The sequence below is a fragment of the Lacerta agilis genome, chromosome 1 (assembly GCF_009819535.1).
Source record: "Lacerta agilis isolate rLacAgi1 chromosome 1, rLacAgi1.pri, whole genome shotgun sequence".
In the NCBI taxonomy this organism is placed as follows: Eukaryota; Metazoa; Chordata; class Lepidosauria; order Squamata; family Lacertidae; genus Lacerta; species Lacerta agilis.
The window spans coordinates 125,965,362-125,977,901 of NC_046312.1; the positions used below are offsets into that span (position 1 = coordinate 125,965,362).

General features: G+C 44.7%; 1 protein-coding gene across 2 annotated transcripts in view; it reads right to left on the reverse strand.

Moving 5' to 3' along the window:
- The window catches only part of INO80D (INO80 complex subunit D), a 33,592-nt gene extending 27,422 nt beyond the window's left edge, over window positions 1–6,170 (reverse strand). For both annotated transcript variants that reach the window (XM_033170048.1, XM_033170040.1), the window contains exon 1: window positions 5,932–6,170. The gene's annotated coding sequence lies outside the window, so the exon portion shown is untranslated. The remainder of the gene's footprint in view (window positions 1–5,931) is intronic.
- Window positions 6,171–12,540: the final 6,370 nt, after the last annotated feature.

The following is a 12,540-nucleotide window of genomic DNA, read 5'->3' on the forward strand; positions in this document are numbered from 1 at the left end:
TACCTCTGGTGGGGGGGGGACATGTTGTGCCCCTTCTGGGGTAGTTTGTCCACCTTTGGTCCCCACCCTGCACTCAGCTCTCACTTGTGGCTCCTAGAATCTGTCACCATGCAACAGCAGAGACATCCTGGGAACGGCTTCGACTGGCTAAACCAGGCGAGGGGAGCCAACGGGTCTCAAACCCTTGGTGAGCTAGGGACTTCCCCTGCATGCAAAGACTCCAGCAGATTGAGTGGGCAAGACCAAGAGTGGGTCCAATGGTCATGAAGGCAGTTTCTGCACATGATATAGAGGGAAGTGAGGGGCAACCTGGAAAGGTAACCCATCTAGAAGGAAAACGGATCCAAACCTCTTCTGCCTTGCAGGATATCTTTAGAATAAAAGGTTAAGGAGTAATCTCTACACAACTGCAGAGTGGAATCCCTAACATGGTTAGATGGCACCATGCACACCACCTTCCGGCAACTCTTGGAGCCAAGCTGGTTCCAAACGTATTGCTCTGTTTTCCTTTGGACAACATAAATGAGGCCGAGAAGATCTTCTGCTTACCTGCTTAAGAAGCTGGAGGGGCCAAGCCAGATGGAGATGTCAGATGCCAACCTTGCATCCAGATATCTCCACCTGGTTGCAACTGGGTGTGCGTCAGTCACAAAACCTGGCGCCTGGGGAATCTCGAACACTATATCAGCATCCTTAACAAACTAAACTTCCCAGGGGGAAGCCATGACTGTTTATAAAGTGGTACAATACTGCTTTAAATGCATAGCGCAGATGGAGCCCATACATACTAAGAAGATCCACTGAATTCAATGGTGCTTCCCTACTATTTGCTTAGAATGGCAATCTTTGTTTTCAAGGTGCTAGTTACCAAGACAGAAACCCCTTCTACATTATATTCCAGAGGAGACGTGGGGAACTTTCTCAACCCAAGGGCCACAGTTCCTTCGCCAAAAACTTCCAAGGGCCACACACCTAAACATTTGGGGTGGGAAGTAGAGCCAGCGAGGGGTGTGACCTGGGAAGCATTTAAGGGCCGGACAGAGACATCCAGAAGGCTGCATTTGGCCCCAGACATTCCCCACTGATTTCTTGAGATTTATACTGAAATCACATGATTGTGTGGGATATTAATAATGACCTGCTGCTGAGCATTTTTATATTCCATCAGCAATGGCCTATACACAGCATCCCCCATCCCTTTGCCCAGGGTTTCTGCTGAAATCTTCCATGGCAGACGCTAACTCATGTGAATTTACGGTCAGCCTTTCCTTGGTTTGCTATGTTTCAGGAGGGATCACCTAGGAGCCAATACTGGTGAAACACAAAGCCCTTTGAGCCACCACATCTCTCTCCTCCATGGACCAAGTTGGGATCATGGCGAACTGAGTCCAATCTTATGGACGTTGACAGCACTATCCTATGCAATGTTTATTCCAAAGTAAGCCTAGTGTGTTTAAGGGGGCTTGCTCCCAGGTACGTGCAGAGGACTGTACCCCTAATGTGAAAACAAGTTCCCCTGAAAGTCGTTGCAACTTATTTCCACATCCTGCATTTAGGATCAGAGTGAAAGTGACTCATATCATCTTGCTCTCAGTATTAACACCCACATATCAGAAAGATGTTAATTTAGTCCCAGCAGCATTTTTCTCATTATCATCAGTAATTCTATATTTGAACACTTCGAGCCACTTTTTTTAAAAAAATCTCCAGAAGCTAGATGTGACAAAACTGCTCCCATTCTGTCTTTCTAAAACTGATACGGTTTTAGAATCTGAAGACAGGGTAGGCTGGTGGAACCAAAATATTCAGTACTAAAGGGGGGGGGGGGAGCATGCACTACCTCACTGAGAGAACTGTCAGATAACCCTTATTTTAGAGTTCCTTCCCTCAAGCCCCCCCGCCCGCCCAGGAAATATGATAATACTCATTACTCTGAAATATTGTATTTATGTACCACTTTGCAGAACGAAACCTTCAACTTTAGATTGTCTCTCATTTTAAAATTGTAGTTCTCTCTGCTTTGGAAGAGTAACTACCACTTACTAAGTCATAACATTTCTCAGTGCACATACACCCATGTGGTGAGATTTTTAACACCTCCTGATTGCCTGGATGTCTGATCGAATGTGGATAGTAAAGGTTCTTCGTTCCATGCGGACAGGTGGCAAAAGCAACTGGCTATGTGGTTGTTATTTGCCAATCATGGAAGTTAACTACTTTATAGCATTCAACTGTATTCAACCCACATTTTGCAATTACTTAAGATGTATTGGCATTCATGAAAAGCTAGCTTTAATTCTGCTGAAATCAGTAAGACGGACATTGCAATTATTTGGAGGCATGCAAAAAGCTAACTAAAGGTAAAGGTATCCCTTACTATTAGGTCCAGTTGTGTCCGACTCTGGGGTTGCGGCACTCATCTCGCGTTACTGGCTGAGGGAGCCGGCATACAGCTTCCGGGTCATGTGACCAGCATGACTATGCTGCTTCTGGCGAACCAGAGCAGCACACGGAAACACCGTTTACCTTACTACCGGAACAGTACCTATTTATCTACTTGCACTTTGACGTGCTTTTGAACTGCTAGGTGGGCAGGAGCTGGGACCGAGCAACAGGAGCTCACCCCGTTGTGGGGATTCGAACCGTCGACCTTCTGATCAGCAAGCCCTAGGTTCTGTGGTTTAACCCACAGCGCCACCCGCGCTAACTAGGTAAAGGTAAAAAGTAAAGGACCCCTGGACGGTTAACTCCAGTCAAAGGCAACTATGGGGTGTGGAGCTCATCTTGCTTTTCAAGCTGAATGAGCCGGAGTTTGGCCACAAACAGTTTTTCCGGGTCATGTGGCCAGCATGACTAAACTGCTTCTGGCGCAATAGGACACCGTGATGGAAGCCAAAGTGCACGGAAACACCATTTACCTTCCTGTCACAGTGGTGCCTATTTATTTACTTGCACTGGCTTGCTTTCAAACTGCTAGGTTGGCAGGAGCTGGGACATAGCAACAGGAACTCACCCTGTTGCGGGGATTCGAACCGCCAACCTTCTGATCGGCAAGTCCAAGAGGCTCAGTGGTTTAGACCACAGCATCATCTGCTAACTAGGGTCCCCTAGTCAGTACCCTATGCTGTATTTGGGGTAAGGAAGGGTCTTAACTTTAGGTAGATGTGTTTTAGATAGTAATGTTCGTATTTGTATAACTTTTTTGCATTTCCACCCTAAGCTACTTATTTAAAAGTAAAATTTATTTATTTTAATGGAGTAAGAGTCCAGTGGGGGGTGGGATTTAAAAGGTAGTTCCCATGAAGATAAGGCTATGTTCAGTTTTACCAAAGCTAAGTGCAACTACAGAAATACACTTAAGAAACGGTTGCTGGTGGTGGTGTTAAAATTGTAAGCTCCTTGGAACAAGAACCTGTCCTCTTATACTTTGGAAAGCGCTATGCAGTTTGATGGTTCTATTTAAATAATGAATCAGAACCAAACACATGGTGACTTTTTTGAGAATGTGTAGACTAGGCCTCAGCCTTGAAGCACTTACGCTAGCGCAGACAAAACGGCTTTAATAAAACGCCACCATATAATGCATAGGATTATAGTGTCATAGGTTGCAGTTTTGGTCCATCATTCTACAGAGTGAGAAAGCTGTTGCTATCTCACTCAGCATAACAGCACTCTTGAGCGTTGGGAAGTCCATTCAAGGTACAGTTCTGTAATGCATTCATAACAGAATGCTTGCATGAGTGCTTTGCAGAACAGACACTTGAAGCCACACTCTTTGCCAGAACTAAAACAAAAATGTCCCACCATTCATCTAAGAATAATGGAAATTTGCCCATATAGGTATTCCACTGGAATCTCAAAGCTCACCTGACACATCTGATTTCAATTCCCCCATGCAATGGAGCTTCTATTCTGCATACAAAACAAGGACAGAGACCCAAAAACATACTTTGAGTGGAGCCAAGACCTCGAACTCGAGCACTGCTATGTTTTGTTTTTAAGCCATTCCATTTCTGTGAATGGCAGGTCCCAATGGCAAGTCCCAAACTGCATTCTTAAACGCCTTTCAGTCTCAGAAACTGTTTTGACATGTGGCTTGAAGAAGCACACTATGAGAAACACAAATCAAAAGCTCCCTTCATGGATACGCAGAACTAGATTCACAGCTCTTGCAATCCTGGCCAAAAGCTCACCTGGAGATGAATGTACTGTAAGCATCCGAGCCCAAGTTAACTTTTTGCAACATTGGCCTAGGAATCTGGCCATTGCAGACCTCTGCATTGATACAGTCCAGCCTCAAGGACTTGAATTTATGCCTACACACAACTCTCCTAATCTAGCCACATTTCTGAACTGACATTCCCGAAAATCATCTCTTCTGCAACAACTTTCCCCTGAAGATTTTACGCTCAAACACTGACCATAGAAACAATATACCAACCATTTACAGAACGCTATCTGTGTCCTTGTATAATGTATTTATGGCCTAACACACACCCCTGAGAGCCTGACTTGGGTAGTAAATTGTTTCCAGAAACTACATGGGTAGCCTTTACAATTCCAACTCATTCACAAAAAAACAGGGTTTCATACACAAACCCAAGCACGCCTTTGCAAGGCTGGACTCGATCTCATTCTCTGACAGCACCTACGAAAGTAATGAAGTGGCAAGATCTGGTAGCCCAGGCAAAACGGACGGCAGAAGTAAGAAGCTGGGCGACAGTCCCCTCCACCCACCGACCTCCCACTCCCCTAGAACAAATCTTAAAACTAACCAAGGTTGTTTCTAGGCTTTTTTCCTTTTTTTCCTTTCTTTCTAGTGGGACCTTGCAAGAACACCTCTGCAGCATGATGATGCCCTTCCTCGCCTCGACTTACGAGCCTTTAACCCTTCGCCTACCCCGCCAGGACCACAGCCGCCTCTCGGAAAGTTCCCGCTGCCCCATATACCATTTAAAATTTGGATTAACGTTCATACTTGTGGGGCAGGAGGAGGAGGAGGAGGGAAAGGTGGGCTTGCAAAGCAGCGTTTGGGAAAGGGGAGAACGCTCCCCGCCCCCCAGCCACCCCTTTCCCCATGCAATTCAGCAGGGAGCGCGAAAATGTTCTTGCACTCGTCTCAGGCCGCATTATAACCCAAAGCGTACGACGAGGAAGGAAGGGTCCGAGGTGGTGTTGGAAGGAGGGCTCGGCGATGTCCAAAAAGCAAAACTTTAAAAGGCCGGCGGCGTCGGAGGAGGCGGTGGGTGGGTGGGTGGGGGGGAGATCCCGGCGGACGCGCTTCCCCGGGACCCCCCACTCACCCACCGAGCCCGGGTCTAAAGGGGGCGAAGCGTGCCCGAAACTCGAGAGTGAAATCGTAGTGGGAAATAAATAACACGCTTCACCCTCTCTCGCCGCCACCCCCTCAAAAAACCACCACTACCATCACGCCCCGGAGTATCTGCTCCGCGGTCCGCCGGCCTCCCCCCCTCCTAACCCCAGCCCGGGCTTATTCGGAGCTCCGTGGCCGAAGAGCCTTCCCCGCCACCTTCCGAAAACCCCTCTCGGAGGCCTAACCCCCCCCCCCTGCTCCGGCGCTCGGGGCCTGTCCGGCGTTAGGCCGGGACCCGTCGCGGGGGGCGGGGAGCCGCTAGGCCAGAAAGCCCGTCTCGCTCTCGCCCTCTCTCTCTCTCTCCCGCCTCGGCCAGGCTCGCCCTCCATCCCCGGCGCCCCTTTCCCTCGGTTTCCAGACGGGCCCGGCCTCCCTCCCGACCCCCGCGGTTCCCGGAACCCCCCCTTCCATCCACCCCCCCCTTTCGAAACCCGCGCGGCCCGGATCTCCCACGCGCATCCCCGGCCTCGCGTAGCCCACCCGGCGGCTGTCCCCGCACGCGCGGCGCCGCCTGCCGCCGTAGGCGAGCCCGGGGATGCAGGCCGGGCCTGGCTTACCTTTCCAGCTGGCCCTTTTTTTTTTTTCTCCCTCCTCTTCTCGTCTCTCTCGTCTCTCCCCCCTTTTTCTCCCCCTCTGTTGGGCTGGCAGAGCAGAGTTTCCTCCCCAGCGGAGGGAGCGGGGAAATGGGTCTCGGAGCTGCTTGAAGCGCTGAGGAAGCTTGCTGCTTGCTTGGTTTGCTGCTGCCCCCCTGGCTCTGAGGAGAAAGATCCCTGCTTTTCTTTTCTCTTTTTTTTTTCTTTTTAGGCTTAGAACGGGAGCTCTTTATTATGATGATGATTTAAATAATAATAATAATAAAAAATTTTAAAGCAAAATAATAAAACAAACAAACAAACAAACGCTTACGAAAGTGCTCGGGGAGGGTAGGTGATTATGAAGTTGGGGGGTGGAGGTGGGGGGTGGTGGAAATTCCCTGAATATATTCTCCAGCAAAGAAGGCAGGGCTGCTGGGGCTGCTCTCGAGAAAGGAGGAAAAAAAGAGAGCTTTGCAGCCCTCCTACAGCACCACTACAGGCACTGAGAGGACATAACACCACAGAGAAACGCCGTTTTCTGCCCGGGCGAAAACGACAACTTCCCTACCATCTTGGGAGGGTCGCAGGACAGAGAGAGAGAGAGAGAGGAAAGAGGGGAGGTCAAGACCAGGAGAAAGAAGGTTTGGGGTGGTCGGGGTTGCCCTTCTTCTTTTTTGGGGGGGTGAAGAAAATGCAACATTTTGGAAAGGCTCTATCAATGCAACGTTTTGGAAAGGCGAGGCCAAATGTCGCCGGGATGGTGGGTTTCCCTTCGAAGCTCAGGGGGGAAAGAAAAAAAAGAAAAGGGGGTGAGCAGCGTTTTAAGGTTTTGTTTACACCCCCCCCCCTTATTTTATGATTTGTTGCTTTGTGTGTTTTAAATTAAAAACCAGGGGCAGGTGCCTCGCCATCTTTCTCCTCCATCCTTCTCCATCGCATCTCGGAAGTTTGGGACGCCCCGGGAGTTTTCTGCAAAGGTAAGTCCCCAAAAAAGGGGCGCGGGGTGGTTTTTTGGGGGGACGCAGAAGGGATGTTTTCCTCCATGGAGGTGAGGGCCCCCCTCAAAAAAGGCATCGGGCTCCAGGTGAGGGGAAAGATAGGTCAGAGAGGGTTATGCACGCAAGTGCAACTTAAAAACACAAACAAAAGTAAAAACAAACTGCTGTTTTTTGTTCATAGCAGTTTTGTTTCCCACTCAGGTTGCACTGGGATCAATAACTTAAAAAAACACACAATAGTGGGCTTTTGTTATATTTTCAATGTGTGTGTGTGTTGTTGTTTTTGTTGTTGTTGTTTTGCAGGTGCTTGGGCCCTTATTTAATCTGACTTACGGTTTTGTGCCTGAAGTTTGAGCCACTAGTTCTGATGTCTTTCTCATAGTTAGCTTCCTGAACTTTACAGAGGCTGTTTTTTTCCTCAGAAACCAAATTGAGGGTGGTTGTCTGTGGTAAGAATGTGTGTGCGAGATCTAAAATTGCGAAATACTCTTTGTATCGTTCATTTCGACTTAAATCTTTATAGGTCGAAGCGCTGCAAAAGCACTTCAGACTGTTTCCAGAGATTGCTAGTACACAGTTGCTGATTTTGTCACTTGTTTAAAAAGTGCTGCTGATTTAGCTGGAAACCACGTGGTACATGCAATGGCAACAGTGCAGTGGTTTTAAACTGGCATTTGCTGCTGTCTCTTGTGTAATTACAAGCTCGTCAATCAGGTATTCTTTTTTCACCAACTCAGCATTGACTTAATGTTTCGGAATTTTTCAGATGAACTATGATTATAGATACTGGATTTTTTAAAATTTGCCTTTTTTTGAAGCACTGAATAGGATACCTAAGACATTTGAAATCACTTCCCATTCATTCTCATGAAGCTTTCTTTGTGTCTCAGTATTCAAAGAAGGAAGCCACTATTCTGCAAACCTAACAGGCTGGTTCTTTCTCCTGGAGCAGAAATCTTTTCCCTCCAAATTTGGCAGTGTTCTCTGTTACTGCTGAATATTCTTGTCAACGGAACTGACAAACTTCTCTTCAGTTCTGCATGTTTGGCAGGAGTACTATTCCTTTCCTTGAAAGTTTTTTGTCCATTTGAGGGGAAATTCTCTTACTCCTTAGTAGGATTATAGTGTCTCTACTTTTAGGCAGCACTGGGTTATTCTAGCTTCATATAATGTCAGAACTTGTGGCCAGGCAACAAATATCTGGGGAGAGACTTAACTTTTGGAAGCTTTTGTATTTTCTGCATTCGGATCCATTAAATACTAACTGGATCTTTCAAATCATCTTTTTATTCTTTGAACTAGAAATCTGCCAAACGCATATTGACTTTAGGTTTAACAAAATCTACCATCTGCAGTATTCTTTGTCTGATGTATACAGGCAGTCTGCGCACTGTCATCTTCATTGGTTGTATGTGGTCTGCAAATGCTGTCTGCGATGTGGCTCTTGGTAATAAAATGTTCAGTAGTTCTCAGATGTTTCAGATCCACTATTTGTTAGTACCCTCTGTTGAATGCGAACAATGTAAACATAAGGATAGTTGAAACAGTGATGTAACCAATTTCTTTTATTATTATTTTAAAATAATTTTATTAATGTTTCATTATTAAACTTTCTAGCCAAGACAGCTATACATCAAATGCCTCTCATTTAAATCAGAACCAGTGAGGGCGGTGAGTGTCCTGTGTGAGTGTCTGAAGGCAGCGGGAGGATGAATGGTGACTAACGGATTGAGGTCGAATGTTGACAAGACACAAGACCTGTTTTGGGGGGACAGAGGGCGGGCAGGTGTGGGGGATTCCCTGGTCCTGAATGGGGTAACTGCCCCTGAAGGACCAGGTGCACAGCCTGGGGGGTCATTTTGGACTCACAGCAGTCCATGGAGGCTAGAGATGTGAAGGCCCGGAAAAAACCGGAAAATTTTGGGGGGATGGGGCGGTTTTTTTCCCTGAAGCCTTTTTTGTTTTTCCCGGAAAAATTGAAAAAATAGATTATGGAATGTTTTATTTTAACATGATGAATAAAACATTTTAAGATAAGGGGTTCAAATATTTTATAAATCATTTCTAAAAAAATATGTATGGTATCAGATTATTCTAATTTCTGTGAGGACAAGCAAGTCCTAGGTTACAAACTGAACTCTCCAATGCAAGAACAAGAAACATTTCTTCCTTTAGGAGGTGCTCTTGTCACCAGAAAAGAAAAAGGTTTCAGTTTTGTTTTTGCATGTGTGTGGTATGCATTGGTTCTGTTCCTCTTCACTAGGCCTCAAAGCACTAGAAGAAAATATAGAGCAACAAAAAGGGCCTGAAAGTATATACTTAATTACAGCTCAGAAAATGATTCTGATTAAATTTCATGCCCATTCATTGAAACTTAGTCCCACTTCCTTCTTCAGTTCTTTTTATGAGAATGTTTTTTTAAATACTGTGGAGAGGAAATATAATTGTTACTTCTTGATTTTTAAAAATTGTTTTGTGGAGTTTTTTTTTGTTGCACATAAACTAGTAAACAGTTCAGGAGATTGTTGCTCCATTTGTTACAAATATAAATAAATATTATTTTAAAAGTGAATTCTGTTTGTAATAATTGTTTGGATACACTTTATTTTTAATATGCTAGTTGTGATAATTTTATGCCCATTAAAATTGTCCATAGTTATATTTTATGTTTCTAAACATAAAATCTGGAAAAGAAAAAAGAAGAGCTAATAAGCATTTTTTCAATTTTTCCAAAAAATTCCGTTCCCCCCCCCCAAAAAAAACCCGGGGGGGGGAACCGAGCTTCAAAATTTCCAGAAATTTTACATCTCTAATGGAGGCGCAAGTTAATTCTGTATCCAGGGCAGCTGCCTACCGTCTGCTGGTACACCGGCTGAGACCCTACTTGCCCACGAACTGTCTCGCCAGAGTGGTGCATGCTCTGGTTATCTCCTGCTTGGACTACTGCAATGTGCTCTACATGGGGATACCTTTGAGGGTGACTTGGAAACTACAACTAATCCAGAATGTGGCAGCTAGACTGGTGACTGGGAGTAGCAGCTGGGACCATACAACACAGGTCCTAAAGGATCTACACTGGCTGCCAGTACAAGTGTTGGTGCTGACCTTTAAAGCCCTAAATGGCCTCAACCCTGTATACTTGAAGGAGCATCTCCACCCCTATCATTCAGCCCAGACACTGAGATCCAGCTCTGAGAAGTGAAGTTACAGGGAACCAGGCAGAGGGCCTTCTCGGTGGTGGCGCCCACCCTGTGGAACACCCTCCCATCAATGTCAAGGAGATAAAGAACTATACGACTTTTAGAAGACATCTGAAGGCAGCCCTTTATAGGGAAGTTTTTAATATTTGATGTTTTATTATACTTTTATATTTGTTGGAAGCAGCAACCCAGTTAGATGGGCCGGGTACAAATAATAAACTTACTGTTGTTATTATTATTAAATAATCAGCTCTGTGAAACTCAATGAACCTTATTTCTGAGGAGAGATGTTTATAGGATGTCACTGTAAAAATTGGGTGGAAATCAATGTTGTGCTTACATTTTCTGTCTACACAAGACTTGCAGCTTGCTAGACAGAAATATTCCCATTTTGTTGTTCGGGAGGTTGTCATTTGGGGGGGGGGTTGTTAGGAAGCCCCACTGCATAAGTGGAGAGAATCCCACTCATATGCAATTTACGGTTCTTGTCCCAAAGCATTTACTTGACTAGATAAACAGAATCAAAGTCTTCCTGTACTTACAAGATCTCCTTTTATTGTTGTTTTGCATTCTGATGGATGTTTTTTTTCTTATTTTATTGTTAAGATGCCACTATAGACAGGAACAACATGAGAACTGGAAACAAATGGATAAATTAAGTGAGAAATGGAGAGGCTTCAATTAGCTGTTGTTCATACTGGTTTGTTATATTGCTTTTGTATTCCTAGTTGTTCAGAGCAACAGTCAGTCAGTTTCCCACACAGTCTGCAGCCAGACTTACAGCCACTTCGTAATAAGAGTAACAAAGTGCTTCAGAAAATTATTTTGGCCCACTTGTAATATTTGCAATCTAACTAATTAAAATATTGAACACCTAAATTATGGTGCAACAGAGATTCTTCCTTTTCCTCATATTCCCTCCTTTAATCTCAGACTTGTGCCTATTATCTAGACTTAGTGGTTACATCGTGAGTGAGAGTCTGCAAGTACCACTCTGCATCCTAGCAAGGCACATGTGCCCATTTCCATAATCATGTAATACTCTGCTAGATAAGATTAAAAGGAATTCCTATACATGAGCAATGTCTACATAGTATATTGTTCATAGTAGCCCTCTGATGCTGTTATTAATTCATTTGTTCCCCACCCTAAGGTCCCAGGGCGGGTTACATTTGCTACTACAAATGAGGGAAACAGGGAGGATTCTACTTTCTGTAATGAACATGGAGGAAATAAGTTGTATAATTGGAGTGGTAGGGAACTCTCTCTTACAATACTTAAGGACCACCTTCATATTTTTTTAAAAGTGTACCTGTAGCACATTATGGGGTATAGGAAGAACATTGGGATAATATCAGAACCTGGGCTGGCTGTAGCTGCTTCAACATACTTGTTCTTGCTGCTTCCAGTGAAAACCTTTTTTGGAAAACAGCTTAAGTTTATGTGGACTTGTCAAGAGGCCAGATAAGAGGTAAACCAGTCCTTTTATTAGCTGGTGAACTAAGCCAACCCTTCCTGACTGTCTTTGAGAGCACTGGTTTACATGCCTACCAAGCAACATACATCCCCCACAAAAGGAACCAACAGACATGCTTTAATAGGTCTGTAAGCACATGATTTTAAAAAATAAATAAATGGGGGAGGGTCCTTCCAATACAATACTTCTGCTGTGTGGCCACAAGCAAGTGCTGGCACTGGGTGAGAAAATGGGGCAAAGGCAGCAGGGAGGGAAATTTTGGGCTGGCATTTATCCATACTCATATATTTCTGCAGTTCATTGGGCTTGTACTAGTAACTGCAAAAATTAAACTGTCACATTAGGACCAGTCTAAGAAACAATTAAACCTTTGGGCTGGTACTTTCAATCCTAAATGACATTCAGATTATTGTCAGCGAGTATGTAACTTCATAATATTTCGATGTTAATATTTAGCATTCAAACAAATTATCTAATAGCTTGCTGTTTCTTTCTCTAGTCGTTTCCAGGGATTTTTGAGAAAGTAGTCACCACTACAGCAACTTTTATAAGAAAGCTACTTTAAACCACAGTTCTTTGGCATGTCAGTTCTTATGCTGGATGGTTGATCAACAAATAGTGCAAAAATTAAGTGTATGTTTTGGTGCAAATAAGAACCACTACCAGCTGGTAGGGAGAACTTCTAGTAACAACAACTGGGATTCTAGACATTGAATTGTGCATCACTATTTCCCACCTTACAACCACCACCACCACCCCCCAAAAAAATTGTTCGCGAGAACATGTGTTAAAATGGTATGCTTGGGGATGAACCACCCACCAGGCTGCACATAACACAGGACACTTATGGACCCCAGCCTCTCTCTCCCCAGCTGGACTGTCAAAAGCCATCTCTTGTTCTGCTGTACGGTGGAAC